This window comes from Crinia signifera, chromosome 2 (genome assembly GCF_055691185.1).
Source record: "Crinia signifera chromosome 2, ASM5569118v1, whole genome shotgun sequence".
Taxonomy (NCBI): domain Eukaryota; kingdom Metazoa; phylum Chordata; class Amphibia; order Anura; family Myobatrachidae; genus Crinia; species Crinia signifera.
In genome coordinates, this window is record NC_139218.1 from 342,409,870 (window position 1) to 342,429,584 (window position 19,715).

Here is a 19,715-nt window from a genome sequence, read left to right on the forward strand (position 1 = left end):
GAGATAAAATACCAACCACTGGTCGCTGATGAAAAGGAGAAACTGAGCAATATATGGCTCAGCCATATATTGCTATCAATATATGGCTGAGCAATATATCTCCCCCGTGTGTACGGGGCTTAAGATGGACAAAACCATGTGCACTGCAGGTGGGGTAGATGTTACTTGTGCAGAAAGAATTAGATTTGGGTGGGGTTTTACTTCAAAGTGAGATCTATATTGCAGTGTAAAAATAAAGCAGCCAGTATTTACCCTGCACAGAAACAAAATAACTCACCCAAATCTAATTCTGCACATTTTCATCTACCCCACCTGCAGTGCACATGGTTTTGTCCATCTAAGAAGGATTTTGTCATAAAGAGTGAACTAGAATAAGGCCCACAGTACAATTTTTTGACCAATTTCATTGACAGATCTAGCTACAGTTTATAGGCTCTTTTTGAAAGATATCCAAATTGAGCTGCATGCACAGTTGACAAACAACCTGGATGAACAACTGGCGGGTATGCGCATCATCATCCGTCGCAAACGCACTAAAATATATTTTGACCAATTTCATTCAGAATGGCCGAAATGAACAAAATTGGTCAAAAAAGTTGGTCAAAAAAATTGTACAGTGTGTAGAGTAGGAATCTGGTTGCTATGGGTCACAGCACTTTTTTTTTTTTTTTTTAATCATTAAAAAGGCCATATTGCAATGCAGGCATTCCCTGACCATTACCAATTTGTTTATGACATTTATTCCTTACTTTGCGGCCATTTATTGTCTATTTCCCCTTGCTCACCCTACTGCCCCCTACCGTGGCCAGCGAGCAGCGGTGCCATATTTCATGCTGCAATTACTGGGCAGGTACAGTATCTGGTTTGCATCTTCAGTCACCTGCCCTGCACAAGCTCAGAGGATGCTGGAGCACATGCCTGCAAAATAAGCAGCAGCCAGGTGGAAGAGAAAAAGGGAAGGCAAATTTGTATACACTGAGAATATGCAAATAAATACACAAATGAAACAAAATCCAACAAGAAATATATATTTTTATTTCCAATAAGATCTTAATATAACTTAAATATATGTAGTCTTTAACTAAGCTTCATACTAAGTTCAAGAACTCGCGGTAGATCTTGGGATACCCATCATACATTGGACCTTATTCTGGTCCACGCACAATGCTGCAAAATTCGCAGTGTTGCCTTGCTGAGTTCACTGCACGGCTGCGAATGGATATATTGCATAAACATCCATACGCAGCCTTGGGTGTGGGGGCCAAATCATTCGATGGTTGCCGACCATGCTCAGATGAAAAACATCGCTCCCCCGAGCGAACACGCGTGGGAGCGATGACACCAGAATATGAGGCCCATTGTTTGTTCTTACCATTGTATTCATAGAATAGCTGATTTTCTACAGGGTGACCAGGTGGTAGTGATTCCAATCATAACGCATGCAGCTTTTGTTTTAAACTGGTTAGGAAAAACAAAAATGTGTTGCTTAAAGTTCCACGTGATTATTCCAAAGTGTCTTTTCCATCATATCGCCCCTGTAGTTCCTCTATTGCAAAGCAGTGGGTGCTGTGATAAGAGGTGTTCTGGTATTTAATGTATTGTAGACACATTGGGGCAGATGTATTAAGCCTGGAGAAGAGATAAACTGGAGATAAAGTGGAAGGAGATAACGCCCCAGCCAATCAGCTGTGTTTGAAATATGAAAGTTGGTAGTTGATTGGCTGGTGCGTTATCTCCTTCCACTTTATCTCCAGTTTATCTCTTTGCCAGGTGTAATATATCTGCCCCACTATGAGGAGGGGAGAGGGAAGAAATGTATCAAGCCTTAGGTGGCACCTGTTGGGGGTGGCAAGGCACCCCGCCCCATGCGGGTCCCAATTCGCTCGAAGGGGGTGGTCACAAATCACGGATGGGAGGGAAAAGCAGGCCCGGCCAGTCAATAACACAGGCAGGGTAATTTCTACAGGCGGACGAGCTGTGCAACTGCACGGTTCACCGCACGGCTTATCTGTTGTTGCTATTGCACCCTTGGAGCATCCTCCAGCTCACCCGCTGGCTGCTTACTGCGATGCCTGGCTCCCCCACTCAGCTGTGCACTCACCCATCCCATCCCCCTCTGCTCTCTGTCCACGTTGCATAAGGGGGGCGTCATCTCATGGGGGGGCAGTGCCGCAGTGCAGCAACATGCCTGAGCCAGAAGGTGCCCATACACTTGTCCGATCACTTGGGATGATTTTGCCTGATCCGAATGGGGGATGTGTTTGACATTCCCTCTGACCCGATGCGCGGTCTCATGCGCATCGGAGTGGGGAAGTCGGATGGGCTGCACTTTAAATCTATTGGATCAGACCCATCAGTGGCTTTTTTAGCACCACTGGAACACACCTATGTGCAGCAGCAGGGTCCGTGGGGCGGGCAGCGGGGTCCATGTGGGGGGGGGGGGGGGGGCGGGGCGGTTTGCGGTTTAGTAATGGCTGGTAGCTAGTAGTGGGATATACCGGGCGGCGTGGCAGGAAAAATGTAGTGCCGAGGGGTGATCTGACACTTACATCCATCCCTGGCTGCAGACGGGGCACTGCATGTGGCAAGTACATACACACTTGGCGATGCTGGGCTCGATGGGAGCTATGTGACATTCTGCACCACGTTCTCACTAGCAGTAACCCCACATGGTCCCTGCTGCAGGGCTGATGGGGTAGGCTGCTATCACCCCGCTGGAGCGTACATAAAATGGGTACACACTAGATGATGTACCCTATATGTCGCTCTGAACTGTGGGTTCCGGTAACTAATTTATTAAAGCTTGCCAAATTTTGTGAAGCCCCATACACACTAGACGAGATAGATAAAGATATTGCCCATCTGAGCGATATATATGACTATCTTATTCATTGTGTACAAGCAATTCGTTATCGATGGACATTTCCGTGCTTAGATAATGACCCCCCTTCCCCATCTGGACATAAGGGGGGTCACAAGGGAGGACTTCGTTAACGACAACCTCGCTGCAGCTGCAGCATAGCCATCGCGCCCGCCACTGCCAATAGCGCAAGTATGCATCGTATATTTCTTCCAAAAGGTGTATATATTATGACCTTTCTATTGCTCATTGCAGCAATAGAAAATCTTTTTGGCTATCAACCAAAAGTAAAATTACCGGGATAGCTGAGCGATACCGAGCTTCCTGGCAACTACGGCTGTTAGCGGTTAGAGTAGTCTTACTGCCTGCCAGGCCAGTAACATGTCTATCAGGGCAGCCTTGAGCTGAACTGACAGACAGATTTTCAAGAAAAAAAAACAATAACATTTTTTAGAGAAATAGAGAATCCCACTGCTGCAGTATTTATGGCTTTCTGCCTATGATAAACTGACCGTTTACACCAGTAGTAATATTTAAGGCATATTTTACCATATTCATGGTACCTCTCCACAGCCAGATGTTGGGTGGATGCTTGTTCCTTCTATCCAGATGTCTAGTGCCTAGGTCTCGACAGATGTTGGCCAGTTGTCCCTCTAGTCTGTTATATAAAGATGGGAGATTTCATCATCACCTGTGATGTAACAACATTTTTTGCATCACTGCAATACTAAATGAAATGACATGCTGGTAATAAATCTCGATAATAAATCCGGCCCATAGGTAATTACTTTTCATTCATAATTTCACCACATATACCTTGTTTCTAGCACAAAATACAAAATGGTTTTGTGTAATATAAAACTTATGTGAGTTCATACTTGCCTGCTCTCCTGGATGCCTGCCAGAAGTGACAGGTAAATTTCCCAGAAGTCTCCTGCTGTCACACAGAGCCATCCACTTCCTTAATGAAGTGGGTGGCTCAAGCGGATTAATTAAGTTATTTGTGCTAAATAGCGTCAATGTGTCCCCATCCCTGTTTTACAAGTTGTGGCTTTGTATAGAGAGGGTGGAGCCACAACAATGTCACTCTTGGGCAAGCGACATTTCCGGTATCATCAACTGAAATGACCCCTAAGGAGGCAGACACAAAGTTGGCATCTATGCACCAGTTTGTATATTTTGTCAATACCCTACATATAACTTAATTAATGTGTGCACGTTGCATTCAGCAGTCTGCTGTAAGACATTTAATTTACCAAAACTACAGCAATATTTGTATAGGTTTTGTCTACCCCTCCTTATTAGATAACATTTATAGTGATCTAAATTGTGTTATAATTATCTGATGCAGTGAGTAGCCCATAGACTACAATGGACTACCACCATGTTCAGCTGGTGATAGCTGCAATAAAAACCCATGGGGGATACGGCTGCTGGTGGAAATGGATGGATCGCGGAAGGCATCAGAGATATCTATTGTGGACCCTCCGGGGATCCTTAATATTTGCAGTAAACCCCTGAAAATAGATCAGGGAAATAGCCAAAAATATTGTTTGTTTGATAAATGGCCACAATATGATACTACAGCAGGGTGTCTTTTTTCTTTCACCAGATCCCTTTTAGACATGGGCATGGGTAATTAGTACCCCCTCTCTCCTCCCTTGGCAGCACTGTGCATGCATCACCCAAATCAGCACCGGAGCCGCCACTGCATCATCTCCCTCGGCGCACCGTTACACCTCCCCTCCCCAACTGCCACTCAAACGCACCAGACATAGGGACCGAAGCGCCGCAAATATATCAGTGAATATCCCAACCAGATACTGTATGTAGATCCGTATATGTAAAGTATATGTAAACTTTAGTTTAACAAATCAGTGGGTGCTTCCAAAGTTGTAAGCAGTAAAGCGAATTTTCTTCTGCGCACCTGTGTACATCTGAGAAGCACAGTAATACGGGAGATGCACAGGGGGAAATTTACTAAGATGTAAGCTCTATTGCACACATACCTCCCAACTCTTGTATAGGAAAACAGGACACTCGCGCGGCTGAGCCGTGCAAGCACCTGGTGGCGTGGCCTACAAAAGGGCGTGGCCTCGCGGGTGATGCATCCTCGGGCCACGCCCCACTTTCTGCATGTCTGCAATGCTATTCTGTTCAGGTTGGGGGGACTTCCAACTGCCCCCCTCTGCCGTGGGACACTGGCGGCCCCAGATGAGGGCGGGACCACCCCAAACTACCGAGACGGTCCAGCGAAAAACGGGACAGTTGGGAGGTATGATTTCACATATGATGTTGCTATGGGCAACCAATCAGATACTATCTTCTAGAAGGCGCTAAATAAATAAGTAGATTCTGATTGGATGCCCATAGAAACAACCCATGTGAAATAGAACTCCCATCTTAGTAAATTTCCCCCACAGTCTCTGTTTGGGGCATTCCTGGTTGACAGGGAGGAGGCTAGTGATTGTCCCTCTTATTTTAACACTTATGGGCACTTAAAGTGAGCATTTCAGTCAGTGGCGTAACTATAGCTCCGCAGCCCCCGTGGTGGCGGGGGAAGCGCAGAGAAATTGGGGGCGCCGCCGGGGGGGGGGGCTGCGGGGCTATAGTTACCCGCGGTTTGCGTCTCGCCCGGCTCTCTGCCGGGACCTGCCTAACCGTCACGGTCCCGGCCGGCTCCTGCTGCAATGAAAACTGACAATTAGAAAATGGCTGCCCCCATACTGCAGACAGTTTTCTGTCTGCAGCATAGGGGCAGCCATTTTCTAAGAGTCCGTTTTCATTGTAGCAGCAGTAGCCGGCTAGGACCGTGACGTCAGGAAGGTCCCGACAGAGAGCAGGGCGAGACGCAGACCGCGGGTAAGAAGGGGGGGCATGTTAGGTGTGTGGGGGGGGCGCCGAATAAACGTGCGGCGGGGGGGCGCTAAATAGTTAGTTACGCCCCTGATTTCAGTCCTTCCATTTGGAAGAACATGGACACCAGGAAAGGGCTTTCTAGCACCATTTGAATAAAGTCGCAGACACATGACCACCAAAATATGCAGCCGTGGAAGGTCACACAGCTGTTCCAGTATATTCATCATCTATATACTGTATATATGTCTAGTGTCCGTTTGTGTGTCTCCGAAACACTGTCATCTGTTGGCAGTGATTGAAATTACATCTTTTTTTCTCTCACATGTGCAGAAACACAGAGGCAATCACAAGGTAGCAGACTAGCTTTTGAAGCATTTGCTTTGAATGGGCTTACTAGTATATAATAAAAGGCTAACACTGCTCCTCACCTCTATGGGGGGGATACAAGTGTTGTTTTGGCACTAGATGGCGTTCTATTGTACATTTCAAGTATTTCTCTGTTCGGGCGTGCACAGCCATGGAGGCTGATATTACTGCTATGTTGTTCCGCCATTTTGATGGGCTGGTCAGTAGCATATCCATATTTTTCAAAGTTTTCGACTTTGGAACTTGCGCCTAATTACTGACATATCTCACATTTACAATCCATTAAGACAGAGCAGCCTTATGGTTCTGTAGGCTATGTAGTGCATGTACAGTACACGAACACACTAGCACAGAGAAGCCTTGCGCACACATGTGTTCATGTACATAGGAATGTTTTACAGGCCCCTCCAGCAGGATGGCCATATAATGACTAAAATTACATTGCCTGGAATGGCACAGCCAGAAGAAAGGAGGGGGAAATACATTTTCCGTGCTTTCCACTGAAATTCATTCTGTGGTTTGTGAAGAGGGAAAAAAAATGTGCTTTATATTTTGTGAGTGGAGTCACATGACCTGGGTTATGAATAGCAGATTGTAATGAGTTGGTAGTGTAAGTAGGAGAGGAGGCGAGAGCACACACATACACACTCACACATACACATACACACTGTCTGTGCTGCTGCTGCTACTACTACTACTACAGACACAGCCATACAGCCAGGTACAGTGCTGAGCTGCTGGTGAGCAAGGTGAGTGACCAGTGGCTGCATTCATGTCCATTGCTGGGAGGAGGAGGGGGGAGATGGAGGGGGGGGTTCCTATTGTTTTCTTTTAGGGAACTTTATAGGGAGGAGGGAAGATTTCTCTTCTCAGGAAGTTACAAGAGTTTTTTTTTTCCTTTTCATTAATTGAACCCGGCTGGTGCCCTCTGCTTGCCCCAGCTCTTTCCTATCCTCCTGGGTATCTCTGCACCCAGGAGCCGGCTGGAGAATCTACTGACTGACACGTTGCTTTTTTGTTTGGCTGGGAGAGGGCAGAGGTCACGGCTGTCAGCTCTCTCCGGCTACACATCGCTGCGTCCTGCTCTCTCCCGCGACTTCTCCAGCTGCATGCCCGCTGCGACTTCTCTCTTCTGTGCGTGCGACTGTCCCTAGACGCAATCTTGCTGCCACCCTGGGGTTTTGCACTTTATTTCCCCAGTGCAGTTGCTCCCTTCTTCTTACTATCCAGTTCCTATCGCCTGCCCCCTATGCCGGTATTCCTCTCAGGGTACACACCTCATGATTAGTCGTGCTATCTCGGTACCTGCAATTACTGTACGACTACTATCCTGTAGTGTGTACTGCCATATAAGTGTCTGGTGCTGTAGGTCATACTCACCGTACAAGCAGTGTGGTCTGCAAGGCAAGGAACTTTTCTTTTCCTTTTCATTTTCTTCTGTGCCTCTGATTCCTTCCTCTCCCAGAGTCAGGAAACCACTGCCTCTTACTTCTAATTCTATACCCACAAAAATTCCTTTTTTTAACTTATGCTAGCTTGTTTCTCCATTTATTTTGCTCAACATTGTATTTTGCTGATCTTTACAATAAATTGTTCCATTTAACCCTTTCATAAAGTATTCTGCACAGTTCTGGAAACTTTGTGTTGTAGTACTTTGTTATAGAAAGTTTCTATAAACTCACTGTGATGGCTTCTTTTATAACCTGTATTTATTGACAATTACCTATATTTTTCACTTGTGTTATTTACAGTTTATTTCTTCAAAATGCATAAGGATTGTTTTTTTTCATAGTTCACTAACATGCCATTAATCTGCACAGATCTGCTTATATATATATATATACTGTATGTGTCTGTTCATGGACTACTGTTTGCATATTGTACCTGCATCTGGATTATGTGATACAAAAAAATCACTGGCTCACCTTCCAAATCTCTGCTGTCATTTTTGCCTTTCCATGTAATTCCATCATTTTACCAGCAGGGGTCTCCACTGTCATTCATTATTTTACATAATGCTTTTAATATTTCTATGATGGAAAAGGATGAGGAGAAGGGTGTTGGGGTAAAGGAGGTGAGACGAGGTGAACTCAGTGGAGGGGGTTGGCAGAAGGGTAATGAAAACATCACCCTTTCCTGGCCCGCCCCTTGCCCCCTGGAGCTATGTCTGACTGTGGCTCTGTGATTGTGTGTGTGGTACCGCAGGAGGATGATGGTAAGGGGAGGGAGTTTGGGGAAGAGCGGTGGAGTGACGCTCAGATGTGGTGGAGTAACCACAGTAAGGGGTTTGCTATATTGCAAGGAGTGTGACAAGAGTGGCACATAGACGGGCATACTCTGTAGTGGGTAACACTTCAAAGCAAGAAGAAAATATATTCATTTTTGTTTATTTGGCTGAACAGTTTAAAAGTATTTTAATATATTTCCTCACTCATACTTCTGACTCATAAATCTCTTTTGGACAGCTACTCCGCAGGCACTTGTAAATAAATGATAGTGTAGAAGTGTGCCACTATGTATAGGATATATGGAATAAAGTATACATTCCAAGTATAGTAGTCTACACATTTTTTTAACTTTACAGCATTTTTTGAACTTGTGATCGAATGCTACATTCTTCTGATTCTTGTAACTGTATGGCTTGTTTACTGGAAGTGACATGTTCCTCAAGTGTTGACCAGAATCTGCAAATAACATCAGAAAATAATACACACTTATATATTTAGTTATGCAGAGATTTAAAAAATCCACTATTATCATTTACAGTTTCTTATATAGCGCAGAATATTCCGTTGCGCTTTACAATTGGAAACAACAGTGATTCAGAAAACTGGTAGCTACAAACCGACATGGAGGTAGGAGGGCCCTGCTCGCAAGCTTACAATCTGTTGAATAGTTATCGTAATTGTTAGTGTGAGCTAGCTTTCTGCGAAAGCCCGATGTATTGTTTGCATCATTAATCAATAAGTTCACAATTATTATCAACAGATTCCTATATAGTGCAGAAAATTTCATTGTGCTTTACTATGGAAACAGTGATAAAACAAAATGGGTAGTTACAGACAGTCAAAAAGGTAGGAGGGCCCTGCTCGCATGCTTACAATCTATGGTGTATTTCATCTAAGTTTGGCAATATATTAGGATTTTGTAAGTATGTAAACATATTTATGCTTATGCAGAATTAACTCTTATGTATAAACAGTCTAACATATGGAAATCATTTTTTTTTTTTTTTTGCTTTGAACTGGGATTTCCATCTGGCATATGAGAAAAGCTAAATAAAATGTAAATGACAATAAAGACCATTCCATGCTTAGTGTAAGTATGGAGACTGTCACAGCAAATATGCTGTTAGTGGGGAGTGGTGTTAATAGCTTAGAGCAGAACTAAGCTTAAAAAAAATAAACAATTACATGCATTGTATAGTATGAACTGTTCAGCCTTTCATTTTGAGCTGCTGTTTTTATTTGGAAAATTCTACAGTTGTTGCTCACTTTGTGCTGCCATATTGCTATAAAAGTTCAACTGCCGCATTGTATGTTTCAGCAGAAATAGTTTAGGTATATTGCCTGCTTACATATTATATAAAAGATAGTAAATAGCCCTTTCTATGGATTATGGATATTTATAAGGTTTTCACACCTTGATAAAGGGGTACGTTGACCCCCGAAACGCCGGATCACCTGTGACATTTGAATACAAGCAGGTCTGGTGGTGGATCAATTACATAAAAAGAGAGAGAGAGAGAGCGCGATGTATTTATTGTATTTAGAAACAAAGACTCTCACAGGTGGGTGCCGGATGGGGTCCCGATAGTAGGGATCCCGACAGGCATTTACCCGACGTCGGGATCCCAACTGTCAAAACACAGACAGCCGGGTTCCTGACTGCCACCTGCTATATTCCCTCGTGGGGGTCCACAACCTAGAATAGGTGGCGAGCGCAGCGAGCCCGCAAGGGGCTTTGTTGCGCTCACTATGCTGTCTAAGTCCGGCCAGTCGGGATCCCGACGTCGGGCTAATGACTGTCAGGATCCCGACTGTCGGACCCCTATACCACACCCCTCACAGGTGACTTTAAAATAAAACTTACCTAATGGAAAGTACATTTTGGCCCAGAGCAGGTTCAGGAGCCCAGTTCCAGATGATGTCATATTTAATGAGATGTTCAGGAACTGAGTTCCTGCAGGTTCCTTTTGAAAATACCACTATATATATACATACATGTATATCATATGCATACATATATATATATATATATATATATATATATATATATATATATATATATGTGTGTGTGTGTGTGTGTGTGTTGTGTGTTGGTAGATGGCGGCACTCAAAGACAAACACCAAAGGTAGCAGACTTTATTAAATGTGTGTCTGATTGTCGGGCTGCTAGAACATTTCAAACACTCAGCACATCTGGGCAGCAGTAGCAAGCGATAGGAACCGTCTGAATCCAGAGCTGTCTGACCCAGTCCCTCAAGGGCCACTGACCTGGCTGATGTTTAACATTTCTCTAGTGTGCACATAATTGCTATGTAAGATACACAGCAACAGACTCAGGACATGTGCAAGCAGGTTTCAGAAAGCACAAGTACCACTTGTGATTTCATGGTGAAAACAAATGCACAATTCTTTTTCTTTAGGCTGCTGGCAACATATGCAATATTGTTCTAAGCATGCGTAATGCGTGTCATACATATTTACAACTTTACAAACTTAGTAGAATATTAAATCACATGCTACATGTGTAATGAAATTATTTATAGACCAAGCATTGGGTCGGTATTTGGGTTCCATGCAATAAAAGTTTCCTTTACTGCCGCAGGATTTCAGCACAGGGGGCATAGCCATATTTCGGAGGTGATGTGATGGTTATGGTATAGAGCAGCGGTTCTCAAACTGTGGGTCCTGACCCCAAAGTGGGTCCCGACCTTCTCAGCATGGGGTCGCGACTCCATGTTGCTGACCATCAGGCTGATGACTTTTCTAAACTCAGTCAGTGATTCAAGGAGTCTGCAAAATCTGTTGAAATGTCTGTTATTTCAGACTCCTCCCATCATTTTGTTCCTCCATATTGCTGCCATGTATGTGCTGTCTCCTGACTACACATGTGATGTGATGACCTCGCCGGGGTGCTGTAATTATATTTATTGCCTGATGGGGTCCCAGAGCAAAATAGTTTGAGGACCCCTGGTATAGAGGATCGAAGCTGTCTAGATCGGCCATGTTATGATTGACCACTCTTAGTCGAACCCATCTAATGAGATGCCTAAAGATAGTCGACCGCGTCTAGAAGGACAGTATCAGAAGCTAGACGCCAGCGTTAGAGCGACGGGAGAGTGGTCGACAGTCACATGGTGCGCATGAGTTTTTCATGTTTATTTGGGTGCCGAATGTCACAGGGGTCTCCTTGGACACACTATTATAATCTCACTCTATGGGCCTTATTCTGCTTCACTCCTTCTGGAAAATTCCTTCTTAGATGGACAAAACCAGGTGCACTGCAGGTGGGGCAAATGTAACTTGTGCAGAGAGAGTTAGATTTGGGTGGGGTTTTATTTCAAAGTTAGATCTATATTGCAGTGTAAAAATAAAGCAGTCTGTATTTTCCCTGCACAGAAACCAAATAACTCACCCAAATCTAACTCTCTCTGCACATTTTACATCTACCCCAGCTGCAGTGCACATGGTTTTTTCCATCTAAGAAGGAATTTGCCAGGAGTGAACCAGAATAAGGCCCTATGTCCACTTGGATAGTAAAGTATGAACCAAGTTGACCTTTGACATTCGGCAAGAAAAAAAGGGGGAAAACTGTTGATCATGTGACATCAACCACACTACCATCGCTCTAATGCTGGCGTCTAACTTCCGTTACTAACTAGATGGGTTCGACTAAGCGTGGTCAACCATAACATGGTCCATCTAGACACTGTAGGGTACTTCCCCATCTTTGCGGCCACCGCTTACGCCACGGAACTTACGTAGTGCTGCTAAGAATCATCGTCCCCTCCTGGGCTCGCTTCACTCACCATGCTTCGGGCTCGGTGGCACACTCCGCTTCACTCGCCACAACTTTACTAAAGGTAATATATGGTGGCGTGGACACAGGAGAGCGGCGTGGACCCAGGGTGGTGGTGTGATTTCTAATGGCTCCCTCACCGAAAATCCTTACGTGGTGGTTAAGTAGCAGCTAACATAACTGGCGTATCGGTGGCCGCAAAGATGAGGAAGTACCCATTGTAGATCCGTCCATCGGAAATGGATGTCGCCGGGCCTTCCAAGAACTAGGCTGCTCTTCCAGTCATCTACAATCAAACTTTACATGCTGTGTACACCAATGACGGGGGCCTGTGGTACCCATTCATAGTTGCTCTGCATAAATGGGACATACAGAACCTCTCAACTTTCCAGTCAGTCGGAATAATGGAGTCTCCAATTTTTTTTTTAGAATAATAATCAATGGACAAAAAAATAGAATTATTCATGACACGTAATTTGTTCGTTTATAACTATGACTTTCTTTTAGCAAGTTCTGCTTGGCATTTATGCTCACAGGGGTTTATTTACCAAAATGGGAGTTGCTATGAGTAACCAATCAGATTTTGTCTATTATCTTCTCTATGGTGCTAAATAAATGAAAAGTAGATTCTGATTGGTTGCTATGGGCAACTTCCCATCTTCAATAGAACTCCCATTTTAGTAAATAATCCCCAAAGAATCACACTTTTGGTGCCATGTACTTTTTTGGTTGAAGATTCCAGTGCCAAGGAACATTGTTCTCCGCCACCCAATGACAAAAGGGTACCTCAGGGCAATTAGTAACAAGTTAGATGTGCTAAGGACAGCAGTAACAGGAACTGCATATACATACTGTAGACGGCTGTACTCTGGTATCAACACATGCTGTAGAAAGTGTACATGCTGACTAAACAACAGGTACAATGAGCGGCCTGTGCGTGTGGAGTAGTGGGAGGTGCTGCAGGGCAGGATTACTGTACAGTTATTTGTGGGGTACTGAATAACAGAGAGGGCCGCAGGGCAGGATTAAAGCACAACAACAATAAAACTATATAAGAAAAAGAGAATTTAGGGCGACACCAGAACAGGAAATGCAGTGACACAAGGGTTCATCGTGTGTTCTTTTCCTGTCTTACAATATATTGTTTACTAGGATTTCTTAAGGTATATTTTTAACAGTTGTATTCATATGTTTATACAACAATATCCACTAATTGTTGGGGGGGGTAAATCTAAAAGCCATTGGGACTTGTTCTCTGTTGAATCTATTTAGGTCCCACAGCCAGTTTAGGGTTGTTATATAAGAATAAGGTTTGTTATATGAGAACAGTAGTATTGAGCCCAATTATACAATGACTCTGTGTGGCAGTGCAAACTCTTTAGGGTGCCATATAAGTAATAATATTAAGTGACATTTAGGGGGCGATTCAATTGCTTTCTTGTGCCCACAGATCCTTTCTAAAGTGTTGGGAGATATTCAGTTGTTTGTGTTGCTGGGCTCATGTTAGGTCAACAGGGTGCGCAATGTTGTGCCCAAATGCCTGCGGTTTAGACAAGCCCCGTGCAAACTACTGGGCACCCATCATTTACTCAAAAGTGTGACTTTGTGTGGATTTCTGCTCACCCCTTGGGGGCAAGCAGAAATAATGGGCACCAGCAGAACAGATGCCTAGCGGCAAATGGGAGATACGATTTAATTTCTGCCTAGTTGTCTGTTTGCAGTTGGTTCTTTGAGCAAATACAGGCAGTTTAGTGTTGTACGCATCTCAGGGTCATCTCCCACTTGAGGCTGGTGTAAATGGGCAGCATCTCGGGTGTAACTAGGGGAGTGGCACATACACAGTGATACGTCTCATTTCAAAATGGCCTCTTGTACCAAGGACAGAGCTGACGCTTATGACGGCTACTTGCACAAGCAGTTGGGTGAGGTTGGCAGCACATGCAGCCAACCGCAATGTGGCCAACTGAATCGGGACCAGTGTCTCCCTTGACTTCCATGTGGCTCTTTACACAAACATTTGACCATAAGAAAAAGAGGTGGTCTGATAATAAGTCCATGTGATTTCTCATGCAAAGTGATGTATTTTGTTGCCACAATAAAGATGATGACGGGGCTGACGGCTCCTCCTAACAGCTCTCAGAACTCTCCACAAGTAAAACCAATAATTAGTGACAGTTACCGTCACTCCCGCGTCGGCTCACTAGTGCAGTAGGTGCTAGATTGGGTAGTGCTGAAAGCAGTTATTGTCACCATGTTACATGACCTGGCCGCAGTTACATATACTGTACACCAAGTGTCTAATGTGTAAAGCAGTGACCTGTACTCTGGATTTTACTGTAGAATGACCGTCTGATGTGTCATGCAATGTTTGTTTGTTGCCTGGTCTAAAGATAGATCTACCTAGTGGTTTATTCTGTACTTTGCCTCTTGGCTTACCTTTAGGTGTCAGGCAGAGGTCAGAGTCAGGGTCATGAGATTCGGGTCAATAATTGAGTCTCTGTTTTGATCTTAATAGGTTATAATTATATTCTGGAAGTTCAGGAAAACATTCCCCACCCTCTTGGTCCATGAATACAGGATGTCTAGCTGTATGCTTCTAAGTGCAGGACATCCCATCCCCATCACACTCTTTCCAAGTGAAAGCGGGAATCCACAGTTTGGAATATCCGCACTTGTACTGTATTTGCCTCTTTGGGTTATATAATAAATCATCTGATAGCAACACCTTTACCGCCATCCATGTGTCTCCCCAATGCCCACAATCTGTCTTCAACTGCCAGCGTATATTACAGAACATTAGAACACAGCTACTACTGTTCGACTATGGGGTGTATGTATCAAGTTGTTGGAAAGTTGGAGTACGTCCCCACCAGTACGTGTTGGAAGTAACAACAGGATGGAAAAATAAATCATAACATTTTATTATTTATTTCAAGCAATTTGTTTAAAGTTCAGTATTTTTTTTTTGGTGTGTTATTTTAGAATTATTATTACTAGTGTTATAACCAAGTGGACCTGAATGTCCAATCAGAAAAATGCACATATACCTGCTGACTGCAGGTGAAGTGGTAAATTAACCCTTATAACCAAGGTATTCTTAAGGGGTGTGCACACGGGGTGATTCTTCTAAGCAACTTTGACTACATCGTCGATCGACCACAGTGTACCCGAAGCGCGGCAGGTGCAGCGAGCCATGCAAGTACACTTATACTGTGTCCATGTAGACATATGTCAACGTAGACACCAAAAACTTGAAAAACTCATGTCAACGTCTTGAGTGTTGACCATGTCTGTGTCGACCTTAAGCTGGTGAACTTCTGTCAATGTCGACCCATGGTATGTCAACCCTTTTTAAGGTGTCTACCTAGTCACTGTCGACCATTAGCGGTCGACCTAGTGACTGTCAGCCTAGACATTGCAACCCCCTATACCAGTGTTTTTCCACCACTGTGCCGTGGAACACTAGTGTGCCTTGAGTTGTTCTCAAGTGTTCCACCAGATCTAGAGATGCCCGAACCAGTTTACAGCGGCCACCAGTTCAACTGTTATTCACTGGTCTCTTTTCATATAAATGTATTTACATGAAAATATGTATTTTACATGGCCAATGTATTTTATTTTTGTTACCTGTGGGGACCAGTGTGATTGTTTTTATATGGGGTCAATAGTTTAATTTTTTTTTCCCCTGTGGGTGCCAATGTGTTTTGCCCTGTGGGGATCTCATGGTGTGCCTTGGCAATTTTAAAAAATTTTTTGTGTGCCGTAAGGTAAAAAGGTTGAAAATCACTGCCCTATACCGTAACCATTGTACCTACACAGAGATGGCTGCATGAGATGTGTAAACCTCTGCACACCGTAGATCAGGGCTGGGCAAATGCAGCCCTCCAGATGTTGATGAACTTCACATCCCAGCATGCCTTGCATCAGTTTCAGCATGGCCACATAGCAAAACTAATGCAAAGCATCCTGGGATGTGTAGTTCATCAACATCTGGAGGGCCGCAATTGCCCAGCAATGCCGTAGATGCAGAATTAAGCGATATTTCTGAGCACGTTTCTTCTGAATAATATATGCCTGAATTACTCCCACCTCTATTGTATGTCAGCATTAAAAAAATAAAATGTCAGGTACAAATTTGCCCCAGTTGCTGCATTCACTCCTACCTGTAAATCAGCCTTTATGCCTTCAAATTCTTGATGATGTTTACAGACATATTAGCAGCTCAGGAGCAGTTTGGCCGATGTCAATTACATTGTAACAATGTCATCGATTTTGTGTAACGTTTTGCCTAATGGTATGTTCTTGTGAGCATTTGTTTGTAGGTGAATTCAGCTCTGATTTTCTTCTTGCCTCTTAGTATAGATTTTCGTAGGTAACTTCAATTCAAGTTTGCCTTGTCTGTGGGTGCCTCACGCTGCCAAATGTAACCTCCCCCCACTTCACACACTAATAGCCCTTCTGGAAATCAGGATACGCGACCTCCCTCTCCCTAGCCAGACATGAGCCACTAATGAGCAGCGAGTCTGGGCTCGCATGGAGTAAGGCGCATATATCACTTTATTTTATTTGAATAAGCCAAACATAAGAGGGATTGACAGAGGAGGGCTTGAGTGAATAGAAGCCTTGTTCATTCAAGCCCCTGCGTTTATTTAAAGGGGGGATTCTGGAAACTAAACCAGAGAAAGAAAAAGAAACAGATTTACAAGCGTACCTGTATGTGTTTGTGTGTGCTAGACGGAGGCACAACACTGGTAGCCATAGATTCTGTGTACAGTTTACTTTTACAACTAAGTTCTGCTTATGTTCTGTTATATGTGATACCTTTCAAGGTAACTACTGATAATATAGGATAGAAATGTCCATCGAATAGCTGAATTTCACAGGACTCTGTTAAAGGAAAACACAGCGAGTAAAAGATTTCTCCCACATCATGGACCTTATTCAGGTCGGTTCGCATGGCCGTGTGCCGATGTTTGTGCTTTGCGCATTTCTGCGCATGTACATGCACCCACGGCGAGCAAGCTGTTCACTGGGTGCACGCACCCATCTTTTGTGGGCGGCGGGCTGGGTCATTAGCATATGGGAACGCCCAGCATTTCATGGGCTGGGCATTCTCATGCTAATGAGGCCATGAGGACATACAGGGAACGATGTCAGCGGCCCGCCCACTTCCCCCTGAGTGTACACGCATATGTAAGGTTGCTTAGAGCAACCTTACATATGCGTGCACCTTCCACATCTTTCACTGGTCGGCAACCATCGAAAGATGTGCGATGGCCCCAGTGGCATGCGAATAGGTGTTTATGTAAAACATCCATTCGCAGCCGTTGCGAACACACGCGACTTGCAAATGGTGCGCCGGGTACCACAATTGGCAAGGTGGGATCTGGTTCACTCGCAAGGATTCAAATTCGCATCCGAGCGAATGAACCAGAATAACCCCCCATGAGTAGCGGGTAGGTGAGGGTAACCCACCAATATTCCTTTCCTGACACATGTATCTAGAGCAGACGTTCTCAAAGGCGGTCCTCAAAGCACCCTAACGCTGTATATCCAAGCTTGGCCACAGGTGACTGTATTAGTGCCATGGTCAATTTAATCTGTGCTGAGACTTGGATATATATAAAACCTGGACAGCTATGGGACCTCGAGAACTGAGTTTGGGAACCTCTGCTGGGGAGGACAAAGAATGCACGAACAATTGTTATTGTTGTTGGGTGATCTGGCATCTGATCAGATAGCGATGGCACATATGCCATTTTCTAGCTACATGTACTTTCAGCAGCAATTTGACTGTCTCCCTTGGCTTTCTGTCACCGATGGCGAGAATCCCTTGAGGTATGGGACTTTATCATAAACATGCCCATTAGGGGGAGATTTATCAAACCTTCTAAAGAGAACAAATGGAGGTGTTGCCCTAAGCAACCTATTAGATCTTAGCATTTATCTAGTATGTTCTATAAAAAGGAGAGAGTGAATACGATTGGCCAGTATCTATACTTGTTATATTTAGAAAGTGTGATAACTGTCCCACAAAGTGTCCCAGATTTTTCTGTCAGCAGGCCTGATTCAGAGATGGCACAATGTTGATGTGTGCTGTAGAGTGATGTTTTGTTACTACGCGTGTATAAGTCACACTACATGTGTGATCCACTGATTTGGTGACAACAGCCACATTGAGAATTTTTTCAGTAACATGTGCATCTGGAAGGTAACAATGGCTCCAGCATCTTACATCCAATGGGCATGCTGTGTGACCATAATGTTCCTGATACCCCTTACACACTGCAGCTCTAAAACGGTATATTTACGTTTTTTTTAGGCTTTTAAAACGGTTAGAGCTGCAGTGTGAAAGCGCCAGTTTTAAATTACCGGTTCAAGAAAACCGGTAATTCAAAACGGATAAAAAGAAGGATCTTACACGGTTCAGAGTGACACATTATTTGAGCAGTGTAAACGGGTCTGAACTGGTATATTGCATCCCACACTGGTGTTCCCCCCTTGCCAGCGCTCCCCTGGTACTTGCCAGCATGCCGGGATCCATGCTGTGTAGGCAGCAGGGTCCATGCTAGTAATGCTACTAGTTCCCATCCGCTGCAGGGACCCCGCCTCTGACTTCCCATTCGCCAAATGGACCCTGCCGCACACTGCCCATTCGCTGAACAGACCCCTCTTCCTCCCCAGGTGCACACTGCCCGCTTCCTCCCCAGCATGGACCCCGCTTCGCCGGACAGACCCCAGCATGCAAAAGGGTTAAAACTTGCTCTGACCCGGTTAAAGAAACGCTTCAAAAACTGGGTCAAAGCAGGTTTTGCAGTGTGAAAGCAGTATCAGAAGGTCGATTATGGACCAATGTGTGTCCATTGTAGGGGTCTGTGTACACCAGTGCTGGATCTAAGACACATTGGGTGGAATTTAATAGGATTAGAAATTCAGAATGTGAGAGATTTGGTAAGAAATCTCCAGTTTTTTTAAAGCGCTAATCATTTACACAGCAAAACCAGTTTGATTGTGAAGTTTAAATGATTGCCGCTTTAAAAAAAACCTGGAGATTTCTTACCAAATCACTCTCTTTCTGGATCTTACAGCGAGCCTTTCAGTACAAATCCTGGAGACTGCGACATTTGCACATTTTACATAAGCCAATGTGTACTATATAGCAGCTGCAACGCAGCATTGTCTCTGCTATGGCAAGCCTGACTGGCATTACCAGGGGGAGAAAACACCTTCCCCTGGGACTATCTGTCTGTCTGTGATTACCAGTGAATGCTTCTAATAGGAAGTCACAGCAACTGCTAGGTGGTCCCTCCAAATGGCAGATTTTATTAGGGGGGGCTGCAGGACCACAGGTCGTCAAATCTGCGTCTGATTGGTCATATCCATATCTCAAACCTACTGTCTAGGTGTAATCTCTGTGATGGATCATTGCTACTGTCCCTTATTTCTGTTATTCAAAACTGTGCACCCATCTCCAAGATAACTGGTGCCCTTTAGGTAGTGGTACTCAGGGATACATAGTACGGGATTTTTGTTTATTGTCTTTTTTGGGCACATTTGCAATTGTCATAATTAGTTTCATAAACAGACATAAAGGAATGAAATAATT

At 44.2% G+C, this 19,715-nt stretch overlaps 1 protein-coding gene across 1 annotated transcript in view; it reads left to right on the forward strand.

Moving 5' to 3' along the window:
• Positions 1-6,750: 6,750 nt before the first annotated feature.
• Positions 6,751-19,715, forward strand: part of RARG (retinoic acid receptor gamma) — a 163,821-nt gene continuing 150,856 nt past the window's right edge. Inside the window, exon 1 of the mRNA XM_083169602.1 lies at positions 6,751-6,834. The gene's annotated coding sequence lies outside the window, so the exon portion shown is untranslated. The remainder of the gene's footprint in view (positions 6,835-19,715) is intronic.